This window comes from Schistocerca piceifrons, chromosome 5 (genome assembly GCF_021461385.2).
Source record: "Schistocerca piceifrons isolate TAMUIC-IGC-003096 chromosome 5, iqSchPice1.1, whole genome shotgun sequence".
Lineage (NCBI taxonomy): Eukaryota > Metazoa > Arthropoda > Insecta > Orthoptera > Acrididae > Schistocerca > Schistocerca piceifrons.
Window position 1 is genome coordinate 713705514 of NC_060142.1, and position 25008 is coordinate 713730521.

The window sequence follows — 25008 nt, forward strand, 5'->3', positions numbered from 1 at the left end:
ATGAAACTGGGTAGAACAGACTATGTCGCAGAACGGAAAAGTGAAGGAACGACACAGACAGCTAAGGGACCGCGCGGGTGCCAGGTGCGTCACGTAAGGCACGTGCCCTTGCGGGTGGAGCATGACTCCTCAAGGGTTGTTCTGTTGATAGTGGAAAGATGAAACTGGGTAGAACAGACTATGTCGCAGAACGGAAAAGTGAAGGAACGACACAGACAGCTAAGGGACCGCGCGGGTGCCAGGTGCGTCACGTAAGGCACGTGCCCTTGCGGGTGGAGCATGACTCCTCAAGGGTTGTTCTGTTGATAGTGGAAAGATGAAACTGGGTAGAACAGACTATGTCGCAGAACGGAAAAGTGAAGGAACGACACAGACAGCTAAGGGACCGCGCGGGTGCCAGGTGCGTCACGTAAGGCACGTGCCCTTGCGGGTGGAGCATGACTCCTCAAGGGTTGTTCTGTTGATAGTGGAAAGATGAAACTGGGTAGAACAGACTATGTCGCAGAACGGAAAAGTGAAGGAACGACACAGACAGCTAAGGGACCGCGCGGGTGCCAGGTGCGTCACGTAAGGCACGTGCCCTTGCGGGTGGAGCATGACTCCTCAAGGGTTGTTCTGTTGATAGTGGAAAGATGAAACTGGGTAGAACAGACTATGTCGCAGAACGGAAAAGTGAAGGAACGACACAGACAGCTAAGGGACCGCGCGGGTGCCAGGTGCGTCACGTAAGGCACGTGCCCTTGCGGGTGGAGCATGACTCCTCAAGGGTTGTTCTGTTGATAGTGGAAAGATGAAACTGGGTAGAACAGACTATGTCGCAGAACGGAAAAGTGAAGGAACGACACAGACAGCTAAGGGACCGCGCGGGTGCCAGGTGCGTCACGTAAGGCACGTGCCCTTGCGGGTGGAGCATGACTCCTCAAGGGTTGTTCTGTTGATAGTGGAAAGATGAAACTGGGTAGAACAGACTATGTCGCAGAACGGAAAAGTGAAGGAACGACACAGACAGCTAAGGGACCGCGCGGGTGCCAGGTGCGTCACGTAAGGCACGTGCCCTTGCGGGTGGAGCATGACTCCTCAAGGGTTGTTCTGTTGATAGTGGAAAGATGAAACTGGGTAGAACAGACTATGTCGCAGAACGGAAAAGTGAAGGAACGACACAGACAGCTAAGGGACCGCGCGGGTGCCAGGTGCGTCACGTAAGGCACGTGCCCTTGCGGGTGGAGCATGACTCCTCAAGGGTTGTTCTGTTGATAGTGGAAAGATGAAACTGGGTAGAACAGACTATGTCGCAGAACGGAAAAGTGAAGGAACGACACAGACAGCTAAGGGACCGCGCGGGTGCCAGGTGCGTCACGTAAGGCACGTGCCCTTGCGGGTGGAGCATGACTCCTCAAGGGTTGTTCTGTTGATAGTGGAAAGATGAAACTGGGTAGAACAGACTATGTCGCAGAACGGAAAAGTGAAGGAACGACACAGACAGCTAAGGGACCGCGCGGGTGCCAGGTGCGTCACGTAAGGCACGTGCCCTTGCGGGTGGAGCATGACTCCTCAAGGGTTGTTCTGTTGATAGTGGAAAGATGAAACTGGGTAGAACAGACTATGTCGCAGAACGGAAAAGTGAAGGAACGACACAGACAGCTAAGGGACCGCGCGGGTGCCAGGTGCGTCACGTAAGGCACGTGCCCTTGCGGGTGGAGCATGACTCCTCAAGGGTTGTTCTGTTGATAGTGGAAAGATGAAACTGGGTAGAACAGACTATGTCGCAGAACGGAAAAGTGAAGGAACGACACAGACAGCTAAGGGACCGCGCGGGTGCCAGGTGCGTCACGTAAGGCACGTGCCCTTGCGGGTGGAGCATGACTCTTCAAGGGTTGTTCTGTTGATAGTGGAAGATGAAACTGGGTAGAACAGACTATGTCGCAGAACGGAAAAGTGAAGGAACGACACAGACAGCTAAGGGACCGCGCGGGTGCCAGGTGCGTCACGTAAGGCACGTGCCCTTGCGGGTGGAGCATGACTCCTCAAGGGTTGTTCTGTTGATAGTGGAAAGATGAAACTGGGTAGAACAGACTATGTCGCAGAACGGAAAAGTGAAGGAACGACACAGACAGCTAAGGGACCGCGCGGGTGCCAGGTGCGTCACGTAAGGCACGTGCCCTTGCGGGTGGAGCATGACTCCTCAAGGGTTGTTCTGTTGATAGTGGAAAGATGAAACTGGGTAGAACAGACTATGTCGCAGAACGGAAAAGTGAAGGAACGACACAGACAGCTAAGGGACCGCGCGGGTGCCAGGCTGCGTCACGTAAGGCACGTGCCCTTGCGGGTGGAGCATGACTCTTCAAGGGTTGTTCTGTTGATAGTGGAAAGATGAAACTGGGTAGAACAGACTATGTCGCAGAACGGAAAAGTGAAGGAACGACACAGACAGCTAAGGGACCGCGCGGGTGCCAGGTGCGTCACGTAAGGCACGTGCCCTTGCGGGTGGAGCATGACTCTTCAAGGGTTGTTCTGTTGATAGTGGAAAGATGAAACTGGGTAGAACAGACTATGTCGCAGAACGGAAAAGTGAAGGAACGACACAGACAGCTAAGGGACCGCGCGGGTGCCAGGTGCGTCACGTAAGGCACGTGCCCTTGCGGGTGGAGCATGACTCTCAAGGGTTGTTCTGTTGATAGTGGAAAGATGAAACTGGGTAGAACAGACTATGTCGCAGAACGGAAAAGTGAAGGAACGACACAGACAGCTAAGGGACCGCGCGGGTGCCAGGTGCGTCACGTAAGGCACGTGCCCTTGCGGGTGGAGCATGACTCTTCAAGGGTTGTTCTGTTGATAGTGGAAAGATGAAACTGGGTAGAACAGACTATGTCGCAGAACGGAAAAGTGAAGGAACGACACAGACAGCTAAGGGACCGCGCGGGTGCCAGGTGCGTCACGTAAGGCACGTGCCCTTGCGGGTGGAGCATGACTCTTCAAGGGTTGTTCTGTTGATAGTGGAAAGATGAAACTGGGTAGAACAGACTATGTCGCAGAACGGAAAAGTGAAGGAACGACACAGACAGCTAAGGGACCGCGCGGGTGCCAGGTGCGTCACGTAAGGCACGTGCCCTTGCGGGTGGAGCATGACTCTTCAAGGGTTGTTCTGTTGATAGTGGAAAGATGAAACTGGGTAGAACAGACTATGTCGCAGAACGGAAAAGTGAAGGAACGACACAGACAGCTAAGGGAACCGCGCGGGTGCCAGGTGCGTCACGTAAGGCACGTGCCCTTGCGGGTGGAGCATGACTCCTCAAGGGTTGTTCTGTTGATAGTGGAAAGATGAAACTGGGTAGAACAGACTATGTCGCAGAACGGAAAAGTGAAGGAACGACACAGACAGCTAAGGGACCGCGCGGGTGCCAGGTGCGTCACGTAAGGCACGTGCCCTTGCGGGTGGAGCATGACTCCTCAAGGGTTGTTCTGTTGATAGTGGAAAGATGAAACTGGGTAGAACAGACTATGTCGCAGAACGGAAAAGTGAAGGAACGACACAGACAGCTAAGGGACCGCGCGGGTGCCAGGTGCGTCACGTAAGGCACGTGCCCTTGCGGGTGGAGCATGACTCTTCAAGGGTTGTTCTGTTGATAGTGGAAAGATGAAACTGGGTAGAACAGACTATGTCGCAGAACGGAAAAGTGAAGGAACGACACAGACAGCTAAGGGACCGCGCGGGTGCCAGGTGCGTCACGTAAGGCACGTGCCCTTGCGGGTGGAGCATGACTCCTCAAGGGTTGTTCTGTTGATAGTGGAAAGATGAAACTGGGTAGAACAGACTATGTCGCAGAACGGAAAAGTGAAGGAACGACACAGACAGCTAAGGGACCGCGCGGGTGCCAGGTGCGTCACGTAAGGCACGTGCCCTTGCGGGTGGAGCATGACTCTTCAAGGGTTGTTCTGTTGATAGTGGAAAGATGAAACTGGGTAGAACAGACTATGTCGCAGAACGGAAAAGTGAAGGAACGACACAGACAGCTAAGGGACCGCGCGGGTGCCAGGTGCGTCACGTAAGGCACGTGCCCTTGCGGGTGGAGCATGACTCTTCAAGGGTTGTTCTGTTGATAGTGGAAAGATGAAACTGGGTAGAACAGACTATGTCGCAGAACGGAAAAGTGAAGGAACGACACAGACAGCTAAGGGACCGCGCGGGTGCCAGGTGCGTCACGTAAGGCACGTGCCCTTGCGGGTGGAGCATGACTCCTCAAGAGTTGTTCTGTTGATAGTGGAAAGATGAAACTGGGTAGAACAGACTATGTCGCAGAACGGAAAAGTGAAGGAACGACACAGACAGCTAAGGGACCGCGCGGGTGCCAGGTGCGTCACGTAAGGCACGTGCCCTTGCGGGTGGAGCATGACTCCTCAAGGGTTGTTCTGTTGATAGTGGAAAGATGAAACTGGGTAGAACAGACTATGTCGCAGAACGGAAAAGTGAAGGAACGACACAGACAGCTAAGGGACCGCGCGGGTGCCAGGTGCGTCACGTAAGGCACGTGCCCTTGCGGGTGGAGCATGACTCCTCAAGGGTTGTTCTGTTGATAGTGGAAAGATGAAACTGGGTAGAACAGACTATGTCGCAGAAGGGAAAAGTGAAGGAACGACACAGACAGCTAAGGGATCGCGCGGGTGCCAGGTGCGTCACGTAAGGCACGTGCCCTTGCGGGTGGAGCATGACTCTTCAAGGGTTGTTCTGTTGATAGTGGAAAGATGAAACTGGGTAGAACAGACTATGTCGCAGAACGGAAAAGTGAAGGAACGACACAGACAGCTAAGGGACCGCGCGGGTGCCAGGTGCGTCACGTAAGGCACGTGCCCTTGCGGGTGGAGCATGACTCTTCAAGGGTTGTTCTGTTGATAGTGGAAAGATGAAACTGGGTAGAACAGACTATGTCGCAGAACGGAAAAGTGAAGGAACGACACAGACAGCTAAGGGACCGCGCGGGTGCCAGGTGCGTCACGTAAGGCACGTGCCCTTGCGGGTGGAGCATGACTCTTCAAGGGTTGTTCTGTTGATAGTGGAAAGATGAAACTGGGTAGAACAGACTATGTCGCAGAACGGAAAAGTGAAGGAACGACACAGACAGCTAAGGGACCGCGCGGGTGCCAGGTGCGTCACGTAAGGCACGTGCCCTTGCGGGTGGAGCATGACTCTTCAAGGGTTGTTCTGTTGATAGTGGAAAGATGAAACTGGGTAGAACAGACTATGTCGCAGAACGGAAAAGTGAAGGAACGACACAGACAGCTAAGGGACCGCGCGGGTGCCAGCCGCGTCACGTAAGGTACGTGCCCTTGTGGGTTGTACATGACTTTTCAAGTGTTGTTCTGTTGTTAGTAGAAAGACGAAAGTGGGTAGGTAGGACTATGTCGCGAAACAGAAAAGTGAAGAAACGACACAGACAGCTAAGGGACCGCGCGGGTGCCAGGTGCGTCACGTAAGGCACGTGCCCTTGTGGGTGGAGCATGACTCTTCAAGGGTTGTTCTGTTGATAGTGGAAAGATGAAACTGGGTAGAACAGACTATGTCGCAGAACGGAAAAGTGAAGGAACGACACAGACAGCTAAGGGACCGCGCGGGTGCCAGGTGCGTCACGTAAGGCACGTGCCCTTGCGGGTGGAGCATGACTCCTCAAGGGTTGTTCTGTTGATAGTGGAAAGATGAAACTGGGTAGAACAGACTATGTCGCAGAACGGAAAAGTGAAGGAACGACACAGACAGCTAAGGGACCGCGCGGGTGCCAGGTGCGTCACGTAAGGCACGTGCCCTTGCGGGTGGAGCATGACTCCTCAAGGGTTGTTCTGTTGATAGTGGAAAGATGAAACTGGGTAGAACAGACTATGTCGCAGAACGGAAAAGTGAAGGAACGACACAGACAGCTAAGGGACCGCGCGGGTGCCAGGTGCGTCACGTAAGGCACGTGCCCTTGCGGGTGGAGCATGACTCCTCAAGGGTTGTTCTGTTGATAGTGGAAAGATGAAACTGGGTAGAACAGACTATGTCGCAGAACGGAAAAGTGAAGGAACGACACAGACAGCTAAGGGACCGCGCGGGTGCCAGGTGCGTCACGTAAGGCACGTGCCCTTGCGGGTGGAGCATGACTCTTCAAGGGTTGTTCTGTTGATAGTGGGAAGATGAAACTGGGTAGAACAGACTATGTCGCAGAACGGAAAAGTGAAGGAACGACACAGACAGCTAAGGGACCGCGCGGGTGCCAGGTGCGTCACGTAAGGCACGTGCCCTTGCGGGTGGAGCATGACTCTTCAAGGGTTGTTCTGTTGATAGTGGAAAGATGAAACTGGGTAGAACAGACTATGTCGCAGAACGGAAAAGTGAAGGAACGACACAGACAGCTAAGGGACCGCGCGGGTGCCAGGTGCGTCACGTAAGGCACGTGCCCTTGCGGGTGGAGCATGACTCCTCAAGGGTTGTTCTGTTGATAGTGGAAAGATGAAACTGGGTAGAACAGACTATGTCGCAGAACGGAAAAGTGAAGGAACGACACAGACAGCTAAGGGACCGCGCGGGTGCCAGGTGCGTCACGTAAGGCACGTGCCCTTGCGGGTGGAGCATGACTCTTCAAGGGTTGTTCTGTTGATAGTGGAAAGATGAAACTGGGTAGAACAGACTATGTCGCAGAACGGAAAAGTGAAGGAACGACACAGACAGCTAAGGGACCGCGCGGGTGCCAGGTGCGTCACGTAAGGCACGTGCCCTTGCGGGTGGAGCATGACTCCTCAAGGGTTGTTCTGTTGATAGTGGAAAGATGAAACTGGGTAGAACAGACTATGTCGCAGAACGGAAAAGTGAAGGAACGACACAGACAGCTAAGGGACCGCGCGGGTGCCAGGTGCGTCACGTAAGGCACGTGCCCTTGCGGGTGGAGCATGACTCCTCAAGGGTTGTTCTGTTGATAGTGGAAAGATGAAACTGGGTAGAACAGACTATGTCGCAGAACGGAAAAGTGAAGGAACGACACAGACAGCTAAGGGACCGCGCGGGTGCCAGGTGCGTCACGTAAGGCACGTGCCCTTGCGGGTGGAGCATGACTCCTCAAGGGTTGTTCTGTTGATAGTGGAAAGATGAAACTGGGTAGAACAGACTATGTCGCAGAACGGAAAAGTGAAGGAACGACACAGACAGCTAAGGGACCGCGCGGGTGCCAGGTGCGTCACGTAAGGCACGTGCCCTTGCGGGTGGAGCATGACTCCTCAAGGGTTGTTCTGTTGATAGTGGAAAGATGAAACTGGGTAGAACAGACTATGTCGCAGAACGGAAAAGTGAAGGAACGACACAGACAGCTAAGGGACCGCGCGGGTGCCAGGTGCGTCACGTAAGGCACGTGCCCTTGCGGGTGGAGCATGACTCCTCAAGGGTTGTTCTGTTGATAGTGGAAAGATGAAACTGGGTAGAACAGACTATGTCGCAGAACGGAAAAGTGAAGGAACGACACAGACAGCTAAGGGACCGCGCGGGTGCCAGGTGCGTCACGTAAGGCACGTGCCCTTGCGGGTGGAGCATGACTCCTCAAGGGTTGTTCTGTTGATAGTGGAAAGATGAAACTGGGTAGAACAGACTATGTCGCAGAACGGAAAAGTGAAGGAACGACACAGACAGCTAAGGGACCGCGCGGGTGCCAGGTGCGTCACGTAAGGCACGTGCCCTTGCGGGTGGAGCATGACTCCTCAAGGGTTGTTCTGTTGATAGTGGAAAGATGAAACTGGGTAGAACAGACTATGTCGCAGAACGGAAAAGTGAAGGAACGACACAGACAGCTAAGGGACCGCGCGGGTGCCAGGTGCGTCACGTAAGGCACGTGCCCTTGCGGGTGGAGCATGACTCCTCAAGGGTTGTTCTGTTGATAGTGGAAAGATGAAACTGGGTAGAACAGACTATGTCGCAGAACGGAAAAGTGAAGGAACGACACAGACAGCTAAGGGACCGCGCGGGTGCCAGGTGCGTCACGTAAGGCACGTGCCCTTGCGGGTGGAGCATGACTCCTCAAGGGTTGTTCTGTTGATAGTGGAAAGATGAAACTGGGTAGAACAGACTATGTCGCAGAACGGAAAAGTGAAGGAACGACACAGACAGCTAAGGGACCGCGCGGGTGCCAGGTGCGTCACGTAAGGCACGTGCCCTTGCGGGTGGAGCATGACTCCTCAAGGGTTGTTCTGTTGATAGTGGAAAGATGAAACTGGGTAGAACAGACTATGTCGCAGAACGGAAAAGTGAAGGAACGACACAGACAGCTAAGGGACCGCGCGGGTGCCAGGTGCGTCACGTAAGGCACGTGCCCTTGCGGGTGGAGCATGACTCCTCAAGGGTTGTTCTGTTGATAGTGGAAAGATGAAACTGGGTAGAACAGACTATGTCGCAGAACGGAAAAGTGAAGGAACGACACAGACAGCTAAGGGACCGCGCGGGTGCCAGGTGCGTCACGTAAGGCACGTGCCCTTGCGGGTGGAGCATGACTCCTCAAGGGTTGTTCTGTTGATAGTGGAAAGATGAAACTGGGTAGAACAGACTATGTCGCAGAACGGAAAAGTGAAGGAACGACACAGACAGCTAAGGGACCGCGCGGGTGCCAGGTGCGTCACGTAAGGCACGTGCCCTTGCGGGTGGAGCATGACTCCTCAAGGGTTGTTCTGTTGATAGTGGAAAGATGAAACTGGGTAGAACAGACTATGTCGCAGAACGGAAAAGTGAAGGAACGACACAGACAGCTAAGGGACCGCGCGGGTGCCAGGTGCGTCACGTAAGGCACGTGCCCTTGCGGGTGGAGCATGACTCCTCAAGGGTTGTTCTGTTGATAGTGGAAAGATGAAACTGGGTAGAACAGACTATGTCGCAGAACGGAAAAGTGAAGGAACGACACAGACAGCTAAGGGACCGCGCGGGTGCCAGGTGCGTCACGTAAGGCACGTGCCCTTGCGGGTGGAGCATGACTCCTCAAGGGTTGTTCTGTTGATAGTGGAAAGATGAAACTGGGTAGAACAGACTATGTCGCAGAACGGAAAAGTGAAGGAACGACACAGACAGCTAAGGGACCGCGCGGGTGCCAGGTGCGTCACGTAAGGCACGTGCCCTTGCGGGTGGAGCATGACTCCTCAAGGGTTGTTCTGTTGATAGTGGAAAGATGAAACTGGGTAGAACAGACTATGTCGCAGAACGGAAAAGTGAAGGAACGACACAGACAGCTAAGGGACCGCGCGGGTGCCAGGTGCGTCACGTAAGGCACGTGCCCTTGCGGGTGGAGCATGACTCCTCAAGGGTTGTTCTGTTGATAGTGGAAAGATGAAACTGGGTAGAACAGACTATGTCGCAGAACGGAAAAGTGAAGGAACGACACAGACAGCTAAGGGACCGCGCGGGTGCCAGGTGCGTCACGTAAGGCACGTGCCCTTGCGGGTGGAGCATGACTCCTCAAGGGTTGTTCTGTTGATAGTGGAAAGATGAAACTGGGTAGAACAGACTATGTCGCAGAACGGAAAAGTGAAGGAACGACACAGACAGCTAAGGGACCGCGCGGGTGCCAGGTGCGTCACGTAAGGCACGTGCCCTTGCGGGTGGAGCATGACTCCTCAAGGGTTGTTCTGTTGATAGTGGAAAGATGAAACTGGGTAGAACAGACTATGTCGCAGAACGGAAAAGTGAAGGAACGACACAGACAGCTAAGGGACCGCGCGGGTGCCAGGTGCGTCACGTAAGGCACGTGCCCTTGCGGGTGGAGCATGACTCCTCAAGGGTTGTTCTGTTGATAGTGGAAAGATGAAACTGGGTAGAACAGACTATGTCGCAGAACGGAAAAGTGAAGGAACGACACAGACAGCTAAGGGACCGCGCGGGTGCCAGGTGCGTCACGTAAGGCACGTGCCCTTGCGGGTGGAGCATGACTCCTCAAGGGTTGTTCTGTTGATAGTGGAAAGATGAAACTGGGTAGAACAGACTATGTCGCAGAACGGAAAAGTGAAGGAACGACACAGACAGCTAAGGGACCGCGCGGGTGCCAGGTGCGTCACGTAAGGCACGTGCCCTTGCGGGTGGAGCATGACTCCTCAAGGGTTGTTCTGTTGATAGTGGAAAGATGAAACTGGGTAGAACAGACTATGTCGCAGAACGGAAAAGTGAAGGAACGACACAGACAGCTAAGGGACCGCGCGGGTGCCAGGTGCGTCACGTAAGGCACGTGCCCTTGCGGGTGGAGCATGACTCCTCAAGGGTTGTTCTGTTGATAGTGGAAAGATGAAACTGGGTAGAACAGACTATGTCGCAGAACGGAAAAGTGAAGGAACGACACAGACAGCTAAGGGACCGCGCGGGTGCCAGGTGCGTCACGTAAGGCACGTGCCCTTGCGGGTGGAGCATGACTCCTCAAGGGTTGTTCTGTTGATAGTGGAAAGATGAAACTGGGTAGAACAGACTATGTCGCAGAACGGAAAAGTGAAGGAACGACACAGACAGCTAAGGGACCGCGCGGGTGCCAGGTGCGTCACGTAAGGCACGTGCCCTTGCGGGTGGAGCATGACTCCTCAAGGGTTGTTCTGTTGATAGTGGAAAGATGAAACTGGGTAGAACAGACTATGTCGCAGAACGGAAAAGTGAAGGAACGACACAGACAGCTAAGGGACCGCGCGGGTGCCAGGTGCGTCACGTAAGGCACGTGCCCTTGCGGGTGGAGCATGACTCCTCAAGGGTTGTTCTGTTGATAGTGGAAAGATGAAACTGGGTAGAACAGACTATGTCGCAGAACGGAAAAGTGAAGGAACGACACAGACAGCTAAGGGACCGCGCGGGTGCCAGGTGCGTCACGTAAGGCACGTGCCCTTGCGGGTGGAGCATGACTCTTCAAGGGTTGTTCTGTTGATAGTGGAAAGATGAAACTGGGTAGAACAGACTATGTCGCAGAACGGAAAAGTGAAGGAACGACACAGACAGCTAAGGGACCGCGCGGGTGCCAGGTGCGTCACGTAAGGCACGTGCCCTTGCGGGTGGAGCATGACTCTTCAAGGGTTGTTCTGTTGATAGTGGAAAGATGAAACTGGGTAGAACAGACTATGTCGCAGAACGGAAAAGTGAAGGAACGACACAGACAGCTAAGGGACCGCGCGGGTGCCAGGTGCGTCACGTAAGGCACGTGCCCTTGCGGGTGGAGCATGACTCCTCAAGGGTTGTTCTGTTGATAGTGGAAAGATGAAACTGGGTAGAACAGACTATGTCGCAGAACGGAAAAGTGAAGGAACGACACAGACAGCTAAGGGACCGCGCGGGTGCCAGGTGCGTCACGTAAGGCACGTGCCCTTGCGGGTGGAGCATGACTCTTCAAGGGTTGTTCTGTTGATAGTGGAAAGATGAAACTGGGTAGAACAGACTATGTCGCAGAACGGAAAAGTGAAGGAACGACACAGACAGCTAAGGGACCGCGCGGGTGCCAGGTGCGTCACGTAAGGCACGTGCCCTTGCGGGTGGAGCATGACTCTTCAAGGGTTGTTCTGTTGATAGTGGAAAGATGAAACTGGGTAGAACAGACTATGTCGCAGAACGGAAAAGTGAAGGAACGACACAGACAGCTAAGGGACCGCGCGGGTGCCAGGTGCGTCACGTAAGGCACGTGCCCTTGCGGGTGGAGCATGACTCCTCAAGAGTTGTTCTGTTGATAGTGGAAAGATGAAACTGGGTAGAACAGACTATGTCGCAGAACGGAAAAGTGAAGGAACGACACAGACAGCTAAGGGACCGCGCGGGTGCCAGGTGCGTCACGTAAGGCACGTGCCCTTGCGGGTGGAGCATGACTCCTCAAGGGTTGTTCTGTTGATAGTGGAAAGATGAAACTGGGTAGAACAGACTATGTCGCAGAACGGAAAAGTGAAGGAACGACACAGACAGCTAAGGGACCGCGCGGGTGCCAGGTGCGTCACGTAAGGCACGTGCCCTTGCGGGTGGAGCATGACTCCTCAAGGGTTGTTCTGTTGATAGTGGAAAGATGAAACTGGGTAGAACAGACTATGTCGCAGAAGGGAAAAGTGAAGGAACGACACAGACAGCTAAGGGACCGCGCGGGTGCCAGGTGCGTCACGTAAGGCACGTGCCCTTGCGGGTGGAGCATGACTCCTCAAGGGTTGTTCTGTTGATAGTGGAAAGATGAAACTGGGTAGAACAGACTATGTCGCAGAACGGAAAAGTGAAGGAACGACACAGACAGCTAAGGGATCGCGCGGGTGCCAGGTGCGTCACGTAAGGCACGTGCCCTTGCGGGTGGAGCATGACTCTTCAAGGGTTGTTCTGTTGATAGTGGAAAGATGAAACTGGGTAGAACAGACTATGTCGCAGAACGGAAAAGTGAAGGAACGACACAGACAGCTAAGGGACCGCGCGGGTGCCAGGTGCGTCACGTAAGGCACGTGCCCTTGCGGGTGGAGCATGACTCTTCAAGGGTTGTTCTGTTGATAGTGGAAAGATGAAACTGGGTAGAACAGACTATGTCGCAGAACGGAAAAGTGAAGGAACGACACAGACAGCTAAGGGACCGCGCGGGTGCCAGCCGCGTCACGTAAGGTACGTGCCCTTGTGGGTTGTACATGACTTTTCAAGTGTTGTTCTGTTGTTAGTAGAAAGACGAAAGTGGGTAGGTAGGACTATGTCGCGAAACTGAAAAGTGAAGAAACGACACAGACAGCTAAGGGACCGCGCGGGTGCCAGGTGCGTCACGTAAGGCACGTGCCCTTGTGGGTGGAGCATGACTCTTCAAGGGTTGTTCTGTTGATAGTGGAAAGATGAAACTGGGTAGAACAGACTATGTCGCAGAACGGAAAAGTGAAGGAACGACACAGACAGCTAAGGGACCGCGCGGGTGCCAGGTGCGTCACGTAAGGCACGTGCCCTTGCGGGTGGAGCATGACTCCTCAAGGGTTGTTCTGTTGATAGTGGAAAGATGAAACTGGGTAGAACAGACTATGTCGCAGAACGGAAAAGTGAAGGAACGACACAGACAGCTAAGGGACCGCGCGGGTGCCAGGTGCGTCACGTAAGGCACGTGCCCTTGCGGGTGGAGCATGACTCCTCAAGGGTTGTTCTGTTGATAGTGGAAAGATGAAACTGGGTAGAACAGACTATGTCGCAGAACGGAAAAGTGAAGGAACGACACAGACAGCTAAGGGACCGCGCGGGTGCCAGGTGCGTCACGTAAGGCACGTGCCCTTGCGGGTGGAGCATGACTCCTCAAGGGTTGTTCTGTTGATAGTGGAAAGATGAAACTGGGTAGAACAGACTATGTCGCAGAACGGAAAAGTGAAGGAACGACACAGACAGCTAAGGGACCGCGCGGGTGCCAGGTGCGTCACGTAAGGCACGTGCCCTTGCGGGTGGAGCATGACTCTTCAAGGGTTGTTCTGTTGATAGTGGGAAGATGAAACTGGGTAGAACAGACTATGTCGCAGAACGGAAAAGTGAAGGAACGACACAGACAGCTAAGGGACCGCGCGGGTGCCAGGTGCGTCACGTAAGGCACGTGCCCTTGCGGGTGGAGCATGACTCTTCAAGGGTTGTTCTGTTGATAGTGGAAAGATGAAACTGGGTAGAACAGACTATGTCGCAGAACGGAAAAGTGAAGGAACGACACAGACAGCTAAGGGACCGCGCGGGTGCCAGGTGCGTCACGTAAGGCACGTGCCCTTGCGGGTGGAGCATGACTCCTCAAGGGTTGTTCTGTTGATAGTGGAAAGATGAAACTGGGTAGAACAGACTATGTCGCAGAACGGAAAAGTGAAGGAACGACACAGACAGCTAAGGGACCGCGCGGGTGCCAGGTGCGTCACGTAAGGCACGTGCCCTTGCGGGTGGAGCATGACTCTTCAAGGGTTGTTCTGTTGATAGTGGAAAGATGAAACTGGGTAGAACAGACTATGTCGCAGAACGGAAAAGTGAAGGAACGACACAGACAGCTAAGGGACCGCGCGGGTGCCAGGTGCGTCACGTAAGGCACGTGCCCTTGCGGGTGGAGCATGACTCTTCAAGGGTTGTTCTGTTGATAGTGGAAAGATGAAACTGGGTAGAACAGACTATGTCGCAGAACGGAAAAGTGAAGGAACGACACAGACAGCTAAGGGACCGCGCGGGTGCCAGGTGCGTCACGTAAGGCACGTGCCCTTGCGGGTGGAGCATGACTCCTCAAGGGTTGTTCTGTTGATAGTGGAAAGATGAAACTGGGTAGAACAGACTATGTCGCAGAACGGAAAAGTGAAGGAACGACACAGACAGCTAAGGGACCGCGCGGGTGCCAGGTGCGTCACGTAAGGCACGTGCCCTTGCGGGTGGAGCATGACTCTTCAAGGGTTGTTCTGTTGATAGTGGAAAGATGAAACTGGGTAGAACAGACTATGTCGCAGAACGGAAAAGTGAAGGAACGACACAGACAGCTAAGGGACCGCGCGGGTGCCAGGTGCGTCACGTAAGGCACGTGCCCTTGCGGGTGGAGCATGACTCTTCAAGGGTTGTTCTGTTGATAGTGGAAAGATGAAACTGGGTAGAACAGACTATGTCGCAGAACGGAAAAGTGAAGGAACGACACAGACAGCTAAGGGACCGCGCGGGTGCCAGGTGCGTCACGTAAGGCACGTGCCCTTGCGGGTGGAGCATGACTCCTCAAGAGTTGTTCTGTTGATAGTGGAAAGATGAAACTGGGTAGAACAGACTATGTCGCAGAACGGAAAAGTGAAGGAACGACACAGACAGCTAAGGGACCGCGCGGGTGCCAGGTGCGTCACGTAAGGCACGTGCCCTTGCGGGTGGAGCATGACTCCTCAAGGGTTGTTCTGTTGATAGTGGAAAGATGAAACTGGGTAGAACAGACTATGTCGCAGAACGGAAAAGTGAAGGAACGACACAGACAGCTAAGGGACCGCGCGGGTGCCAGGTGCGTCACGTAAGGCACGTGCCCTTGCGGGTGGAGCATGACTCCTCAAGGGTTGTTCTGTTGATAGTGGAAAGATGAAACTGGGTAGAACAGACTATGTCGCAGAAGGGAAAAGTGAAGGAACGACACAGACAGCTAAGGGATCGCGCGGGTGCCAGGTGCGTCACGTAAGGCACGTGCCCTTGCGGGTGGAGCATGACTCTTCAAGGGTTGTTCTGTTGATAGTGGAAAGATGAAACTGGGTAGAACAGACTATGTCGCAGAACGGAAAAGTGAAGGAACGACACAGACAGCTAAGGGACCGCGCGGGTGCCAGGTGCGTCACGTAAGGCACGTGCCCTTGCGGGTGGAGCATGACTCTTCAAGGGTTGTTCTGTTGATAGTGGAAAGATGAAACTGGGTAGAACAGACTATGTCGCAGAACGGAAAAGTGAAGGAACGACACAGACAGCTAAGGGACCGCGCGGGTGCCAGGTGCGTCACGTAAGGCACGTGCCCTTGCGGGTGGAGCATGACTCTTCAAGGGTTGTTCTGTTGATAGTGGAAAGATGAAACTGGGTAGAACAGACTATGTCGCAGAACGGAAAAGTGAAGGAACGACACAGACAGCTAAGGGACCGCGCGGGTGCCAGGTGCGTCACGTAAGGCACGTGCCCTTGCGGGTGGAGCATGACTCTTCAAGGGTTGTTCTGTTGATAGTGGAAAGATGAAACTGGGTAGAACAGACTATGTCGCAGAACGGAAAAGTGAAGGAACGACACAGACAGCTAAGGGACCGCGCGGGTGCCAGGTGCGTCACGTAAGGCACGTGCCCTTGCGGGTGGAGCATGACTCTTCAAGGGTTGTTCTGTTGATAGTGGAAAGATGAAACTGGGTAGAACAGACTATGTCGCAGAACGGAAAAGTGAAGGAACGACACAGACAGCTAAGGGACCGCGCGGGTGCCAGCCGCGTCACGTAAGGTACGTGCCCTTGTGGGTTGTACATGACTTTTCAAGTGTTGTTCTGTTGTTAGTAGAAAGACGAAAGTGGGTAGGTAGGACTATGTCGCGAAACTGAAAAGTGAAGAAACGACACAGACAGCTAAGGGACCGCGCGGGTGCCAGGTGCGTCACGTAAGGCACGTGCCCTTGCGGGTGGAGCATGACTCCTCAAGAGTTGTTCTGTTGATAGTGGAAAGATGAAACTGGGTAGAACAGACTATGTCGCAGAACGGAAAAGTGAAGGAACGACACAGACAGCTAAGGGACCGCGCGGGTGCCAGGTGCGTCACGTAAGGCACGTGCCCTTGCGGGTGGAGCATGACTCCTCAAGAGTTGTTCTGTTGATAGTGGAAAGATGAAACTGGGTAGAACAGACTATGTCGCAGAACGGAAAAGTGAAGGAACGACACAGACAGCTAAGGGACCGCGCGGGTGCCAGGTGCGTCACGTAAGGCACGTGCCCTTGCGGGTGGAGCATGACTCTTCAAGGGTTGTTCTGTTGATAGTGGAAAGATGAAACTGGGTAGAACAGACTATGTCGCAGAACGGAAAAGTGAAGGAACGACACAGACAGCTAAGGGACCGCGCGGGTGCCAGGTGCGTCACGTAAGGCACGTGCCCTTGCGGGTGGAGCATGACTCCTCAAGGGTTGTTCTGTTGATAGTGGAAAGATGAAACTGGGTAGAACAGACTATGTCGCAGAACGGAAAAGTGAAGGAACGACACAGACAGCTAAGGGACCGCGCGGGTGCCAGGTGCGTCACGTAAGGCACGTGCCCTTGCGGGTGGAGCATGACTCTTCAAGGGTTGTTCTGTTGATAGTGGAAAGATGAAACTGGGTAGAACAGACTATGTCGCAGAACGGAAAAGTGAAGGAACGACACAGACAGCTAAGGGACCGCGCGGGTGCCAGCCGCGTCACGTAAGGTACGTGCCCTTGTGGGTTGTACATGACTTTTCAAGTGTTGTTCTGTTGTTAGTAGAAAGACGAAAGTGGGTAGGTAGGACTATGTCGCGAAACTGAAAAGTGAAGAAACGACACAGACAGCTAAGGGACCGCGCGGTTGCCAGGTGCGTCACGTAAGGCACGTGCCCTTGCGGGTGGAGCATGACTCTTCAAGGGTTGTTCTGTTGATAGTGGAAAGATGAAACTGGGTAGAACAGACTATGTCGCAGAACGGAAAAGTGAAGGAACGACACAGACAGCTAAGGGACCGCGCGGGTGCCAGCCGCGTCACGTAAGGTACGTGCCCTTGTGGGTTGTACATGACTTTTCAAGTGTTGTTCTGTTGTTAGTAGAAAGACGAAAGTGGGTAGGTAGGACTATGTCGCGAAACTGAAAAGTGAAGAAACGACACAGACAGCTAAGGGACCGCGCGGGTGCCAGGTGCGTCACGTAAGGCACGTGCCCTTGCGGGTGGAGCATGACTCTTCAAGGGTTGTTCTGTTGATAGTGGAAAGATGAAACTGGGTAGAACAGACTATGTCGCAGAACGGAAAAGTGAAGGAACGACACAGACAGCTAAGGGACCGCGCGGGTGCCAGGTGCGTCACGTAAGGCACGTGGCCTTGCGGGTGGAGCATGACTCTTCAAGGGTTGTTCTGTTGATAGTGGAAAGATGAAACTGGGTAGAACAGACTATGTCGCAGAACGGAAAAGTGAAGGAACGACACAGACAGCTAAGGGACCGCGCGGGTGCCAGCCGCGTCACGTAAGGTACGTGCCCTTGTGGGTTGTACATGACTTTTCAAGTGTTGTTCTGTTGTTAGTAGAAAGACGAAAGTGGGTAGGTAGGACTATGTCGCGAAACTGAAAAGTGAAGAAACGACACAGACAGCTAAGGGACCGCGCGGGTGCCAGGTGCGTCACGTAAGGCACGTGCCCTTGCGGGTGGAGCATGACTCTTCAAGGGTTGTTCTGTTGATAGTGGAAAGATGAAACTGGGTAGAACAGACTATGTCGCAGAACGGAAAAGTGAAGGAACGACACAGACAGCTAAGGGACCGCGCGGGTGCCAGGTGCGTCACGTAAGGCACGTGCCCTTGCGGGTGGAGCATGACTCTTCAAGGGTTGTTCTGTTGATAGTGGAAAGATGAAACTGGGTAGAACAGACTATGTCGCAGAACGGAAAAGTGAAGGAACGACACAGACAGCTAAGGGACCGCGCGGGTGCCAGGTGCGTCACGTAAGGCACGTGGCCTTGCGGGTGGAGCATGACTCTTCAAGGGTTGTTCTGTTGATAGTGGAAAGATGAAACTGGGTAGAAAAGACTATGTCGCAGAACGGAAAAGTGAAGGAACGACACAGACAGCTAAGGGACCGCGCGGGTGCCAGGTGCGTCACGTAAGGCACGTGGCCTTGCGGGTGGAGCATGACTCTTCAAGGGTTGTTCTGTTGATAGTGGAAAGATGAAACTGGGTAGAACAGACTATGTCGCAGAACGGAAAAGTGAAGGAACGACACAGACAGCTAAGGGACCGCGCGGGTGCCAGGTGCGTCACGTAAGGCACGTGGCCTTGCGGGTGGAGCATGACTCTTCAAGGGTTGTTCTGTTGATAGTGGAAAGATGAAACTGGGTAGAACAGACTATGTCGCAGAACGGAAAAGTGAAGGAACGACACAGACAGCTAAGGGACCGCGCGGGTGCCAGGTGCGTCACGTAAGGCACGTGGCCTTGCGGGTGGAGCATGACTCTTCAAGGGTTGTTCTGTTGATAGTGGAAAGATGAAACTGGGTAGAAAAGACTATGTCGCAGAACGGAAAAGTGAAGGAACGACACAGACAGCTAAGGGACCGCGCGGGTGCCAGGTGTGTCACGTAAGGCACGTGGCCTTGCGGGTGGAGCATGACTCTTCAAGGGTTGTTCTGTTGATAGTGGAAAGATGAAACTGGGTAGAACAGACTATGTCGCAGAACGGAAAAGTGAAGGAACGACACAGACAGCTAAGGGACCGCGCGGGTGCCAGGTGCGTCACGTAAGGCACGTGGCCTTGCGGGTGGAGCATGACTCTTCAAGGGTTGTTCTGTTGATAGTGGAAAGATGAAACTGGGTAGAACAGACTATGTCGCAGAACGGAAAAGTGAAGGAACGACACAGACAGCTAAGGGACCGCGCGGGTGCCAGGTGCGTCACGTAAGGCACGTGCCCTTGCGGGTGGAGCATGACTCTTCAAGGGTTGTTCTGTTGATAGTGGAAAGATGAAACTGGGTAGAACAGACTATGTCGCAGAACGGAAAAGTGAAGGAACGACACAGACAGCTAAGGGACCGCGCGGGTGCCAGGTGCGTCACGTAAGGCACGTGGCCTTGCGGGTGGAGCATGACTCTTCAAGAGTTGTTCTGTTGATAGTGGAAAGATGAAACTGGGTAGAACAGACTATGTCGCAGAACGGAAAAGTGAAGGAACGACACAGACAGCTAAGGGACCGCGCGGGTGCCAGGTGCGTCACGTAAGGCACGTGCCCTTGCGGGTGGAGCATGACTCTTCAAGGGTTGTTCTGTTGATAGTGGAAAGATGAAACTGGGTAGAACAGACTATGTCGCAGAACGGAAAAGTGAAGGAACGACACAGACAGCTAAGGGACCGCGCGGGTGCCAGGTGCGTCACGTAAGGCACGTGCCCTTGCGGGTGGAGCATGACTCTTCAAGGGTTGTTCTGTTGATAGTGGAAAGATGAAACTGGGTAGAACAGACTATGTCGCAGAACGGAAAAGTGAAGGAACGACACAGACAGCTAAGGGACCGCGCGGGTGCCAGGTGCGTCACGTAAGGCACGTGCCCTTGCGGGTGGAGCATGACTCTTCAAGGGTTGTTCTGTTGATAGTGGAAAGATGAAACTGGGTAGAACAGACTATGTCGCAGAACGGAAAAGTGAAGGAACGACACAGACAGCTAAGGGACCGCGCGGGTGCCAGGTGCGTCACGTAAGGCACGTGCCCTTGCGGGTGGAGCATGACTCTTCAAGGGTTGTTCTGTTGATAGTGGAAAGATGAAACTGGGTAGAACAGACTATGTCGCAGAACGGAAAAGTGAAGGAACGACACAGACAGCTAAGGGACCGCGCGGGTGCCAGGTGCGTCACGTAAGGCACGTGCCCTTGCGGGTGGAGCATGACTCTTCAAGGGTTGTTCTGTTGATAGTGGAAAGATGAAACTGGGTAGAACAGACTATGTCGCAGAACGGAAAAGTGAAGGAACGACACAGACAGCTAAGGGACCGCGCGGGTGCCAGCCGCGTCACGTAAGGTACGTGCCCTTGTGGGTTGTACATGACTTTTCAAGTGTTGTTCTGTTGTTAGTAGAAAGACGAAAGTGGGTAGGTAGGACTATGTCGCGAAACTGAAAAGTGAAGAAACGACACAGACAGCTAAGGGACCGCGCGGGTGCCAGGTGCGTCACGTAAGGCACGTGCCCTTGCGGGTGGAGCATGACTCTTCAAGGGTTGTTCTGTTGATAGTGGAAAGATGAAACTGGGTAGAACAGACTATGTCGCAGAACGGAAAAGTGAAGGAACGACACAGACAGCTAAGGGACCGCGCGGGTGCCAGGTGCGTCACGTAAGGCACGTGCCCTTGCGGGTGGAGCATGACTCTTCAAGGGTTGTTCTGTTGATAGTGGAAAGATGAAACTGGGTAGAACAGACTATGTCGCAGAACGGAAAAGTGAAGGAACGACACAGACAGCTAAGGGACCGCGCGGGTGCCAAGTGCGTCACGTAAGGCACGTGCCCTTGCGGGTGGAGCATGACTCTTCAAGGGTTGTTCTGTTGATAGTGGAAAGATGAAACTGGGTAGAACAGACTATGTCGCAGAACGGAAAAGTGAAGGAACGACACAGACAGCTAAGGGACCGCGCGGGTGCCAGGTGCGTCACGTAAGGCACGTGCCCTTGCGGGTGGAGCATGACTCTTCAAGGGTTGTTCTGTTGATAGTGGAAAGATGAAACTGGGTAGAACAGACTATGTCGCAGAACGGAAAAGTGAAGGAACGACACAGACAGCTAAGGGACCGCGCGGGTGCCAGGTGCGTCACGTAAGGCACGTGCCCTTGCGGGTGGAGCATGACTCTTCAAGGGTTGTTCTGTTGATAGTGGAAAGATGAAACTGGGTAGAACAGACTATGTCGCAGAACGGAAAAGTGAAGGAACGACACAGACAGCTAAGGGACCGCGCGGGTGCCAGGTGCGTCACGTAAGGCACGTGCCCTTGCGGGTGGAGCATGACTCTTCAAGGGTTGTTCTGTTGATAGTGGAAAGATGAAACTGGGTAGAACAGACTATGTCGCAGAACGGAAAAGTGAAGGAACGACACAGACAGCTAAGGGACCGCGCGGGTGCCAGGTGCGTCACGTAAGGCACGTGCCCTTGCGGGTGGAGCATGACTCTTCAAGGGTTGTTCTGTTGATAGTGGAAAGATGAAACTGGGTAGAACAGACTATGTCGCAGAACGGAAAAGTGAAGGAACGACACAGACAGCTAAGGGACCGCGCGGGTGCCAGCCGCGTCACGTAAGGTACGTGCCCTTGTGGGTTGTACATGACTTTTCAAGTGTTGTTCTGTTGTTAGTAGAAAGACGAAAGTGGGTAGGTAGGACTATGTCGCGAAACTGAAAAGTGAAGAAACGACACAGACAGCTAAGGGACCGCGCGGGTGCCAGGTGCGTCACGTAAGGCACGTGCCCTTGCGGGTGGAGCATGACTCTTCAAGGGTTGTTCTGTTGATAGTGGAAAGATGAAACTGGGTAGAACAGACTATGTCGCAGAACGGAAAAGTGAAGGAACGACACAGACAGCTAAGGGACCGCGCGGGTGCCAGGTGCGTCACGTAAGGCACGTGCCCTTGCGGGTGGAGCATGACTCTTCAAGGGTTGTTCTGTTGATAGTGGAAAGATGAAACTGGGTAGAACAGACTATGTCGCAGAACGGAAAAGTGAAGGAACGACACAGACAGCTAAGGGACCGCGCGGGTGCCAGGTGCGTCACGTAAGGCACGTGCCCTTGCGGGTGGAGCATGACTCTTCAAGGGTTGTTCTGTTGATAGTGGAAAGATGAAACTGGGTAGAACAGACTATGTCGCAGAACGGAAAAGTGAAGGAACGACACAGACAGCTAAGGGACCGCGCGGGTGCCAGGTGCGTCACGTAAGGCACGTGCCCTTGCGGGTGGAGCATGACTCTTCAAGGGTTGTTCTGTTGATAGTGGAAAGATGAAACTGGGTAGAACAGACTATGTCGCAGAACGGAAAAGTGAAGGAACGACACAGACAGCTAAGGGACCGCGCGGGTGCCAGGTGCGTCACGTAAGGCACGTGCCCTTGCGGGTGGAGCATGACTCTTCAAGGGTTGTTCTGTTGATAGTGGAAAGATGAAACTGGGTAGAACAGACTATGTCGCAGAACTGAAAAGTGAAGGAACGACACAGACAGCTAAGGGACCGCGCGGGTGCCAGGTGCGTCACGTAAGGCACGTGCCCTTGCGGGTGGAGCATGACTCTTCAAGGGTTGTTCTGTTGATAGTGGAAAGATGAAACTGGGTAGAACAGACTATGTCGCAGAACGGAAAAGTGAAGGAACGACACAGACAGCTAAGGGACCGCGCGGGTGCCAGGTGCGTCACGTAAGGCACGTGCCCTTGCGGGTGGAGCATGACTCTTCAAGGGTTGTTCTGTTGATAGTGGAAAGATGAAACTGGGTAGAACAGACTATGTCGCAGAACGGAAAAGTGAAGGAACGACACAGACAGCTAAGGGACCGCGCGGGTGCCAGGTGCGTCACGTAAGGCACGTGCCCTTGCGGGTGGAGCATGACTCTTCAAGGGTTGTTCTGTTGATAGTGGAAAGATGAAACTGGGTAGAACAGACTATGTCGCAGAACGGAAAAGTGAAGGAACGACACAGACAGCTAAGGGACCGCGCGGGTGCCAGGTGCGTCACGTAAGGCACGTGCCCTTGCGGGTGGAGCATGACTCTTCAAGGGTTGTTCTGTTGATAGTGGAAAGATGAAACTGGGTAGAACAGACTATGTCGCAGAACGGAAAAGTGAAGGAACGACACAGACAGCTAAGGGACCGCGCGGGTGCCAGGTGCGTCACGTAAGGCACGTGCCCTTGCGGGTGGAGCATGACTCTTCAAGGGTTGTTCTGTTGATAGTGGAAAGATGAAACTGGGTAGAACAGACTATGTCGCAGAACGGAAAAGTGAAGGAACGACACAGACAGCTAAGGGACCGCGCGGGTGCCAGGTGCGTCACGTAAGGCACGTGCCCTTGCGGGTGGAGCATGACTCTTCAAGGGTTGTTCTGTTGATAGTGGAAAGATGAAACTGGGTAGAACAGACTATGTCGCAGAACGGAAAAGTGAAGGAACGACACAGACAGCTAAGGGACTGCGCGGGTGCCAGGTGCGTCACGTAAGGCACGTGCCCTTGCGGGTGGAGCATGACTCTTCAAGTGTTGTTCTGTTGTTAGTAGAAAGACGAAAGTGGGTAGGTAGGACTATGTCGCGAAACTGAAAAGTGAAGAAACGACACAGACAGCTAAGGGACCGCGCGGGTGCCAGGTGCGTCACGTAAGGCACGTGCCCTTGCGGGTGGAGCATGACTCTTCAAGGGTTGTTCTGTTGATAGTGGAAAGATGAAACTGGGTAGAACAGACTATGTCGCAGAACGGAAAAGTGAAGGAACGACACAGACAGCTAAGGGACTGCGCGGGTGCCAGGTGCGTCACGTAAGGTACGTGCCCTTGTGGGTTGTACATGACTTTTCAAGTGTTGTTCTGTTGTTAGTAGAAAGACGAAAGTGGGTAGGTAGGACTATGTCGCGAAACTGAAAAGTGAAGAAACGACACAGACAGCTAAGGGACCGCGCGGGTGCCAGGTGCGTCACGCAAGGCACGTGCCCTTGCGGGTGGAGCATGACTCTTCAAGGGTTGTTCTGTTGATAGTGGAAAGATGAAACTGGGTAGAACAGACTATGTCGCAGAACGGAAAAGTGAAGGAACGACACAGACAGCTAAGGGACCGCGCGGGTGCCAGGTGCGTCACGTAAGGCACGTGCCCTTGTGGGTTGTACATGACTTTTCAAGTGTTGTTCTGTTGTTAGTAGAAAGACGAAAGTGGGTAGGTAGGACTATGTCGCGAAACTGAAAAGTGAAGAAACGACACAGACAGCTAAGGGACCGCGCGGGTGCCAGGTGCGTCACGCAAGGCACGTGCCCTTGCGGGTGGAGCATGACTCTTCAAGGGTTGTTCTGTTGATAGTGGAAAGATGAAACTGGGTAGAACAGACTATGTCGCAGAACGGAAAAGTGAAGGAACGACACAGACAGCTAAGGGACCGCGCGGGTGCCAGGTGCGTCACGTAAGGCACGTGCCCTTGTGGGTTGTACATGACTTTTCAAGTGTTGTTCTGTTGTTAGTAGAAAGACGAAAGTGGGTAGGTAGGACTATGTCGCGAAACTGAAAAGTGAAGAAACGACACAGACAGCTAAGGGACCGCGCGGGTGCCAGGTGCGTCACGCAAGGCACGTGCCCTTGCGGGTGGAGCATGACTCTTCAAGGGTTGTTCTGTTGATAGTGGAAAGATGAAACTGGGTAGAACAGACTATGTCGCAGAACGGAAAAGTGAAGGAACGACACAGACAGCTAAGGGACCGCGCGGGTGCCAGGTGCGTCACGTAAGGCACGTGCCCTTGTGGGTTGTACATGACTTTTCAAGTGTTGTTCTGTTGTTAGTAGAAAGACGAAAGTGGGTAGGTAGGACTATGTCGCGAAACTGAAAAGTGAAGAAACGACACAGACAGCTAAGGGACCGCGCGGGTGCCAGGTGCGTCACGCAAGGCACGTGCCCTTGCGGGTGGAGCATGACTCTTCAAGGGTTGTTCTGTTGATAGTGGAAAGATGAAACTGGGTAGAACAGACTATGTCGCAGAACGGAAAAGTGAAGGAACGACACAGACAGCTAAGGGACCGCGCGGGTGCCAGGTGCGTCACGTAAGGCACGTGCCCTTGTGGGTTGTACATGACTTTTCAAGTGTTGTTCTGTTGTTAGTAGAAAGACGAAAGTGGGTAGGTAGGACTATGTCGCGAAACTGAAAAGTGA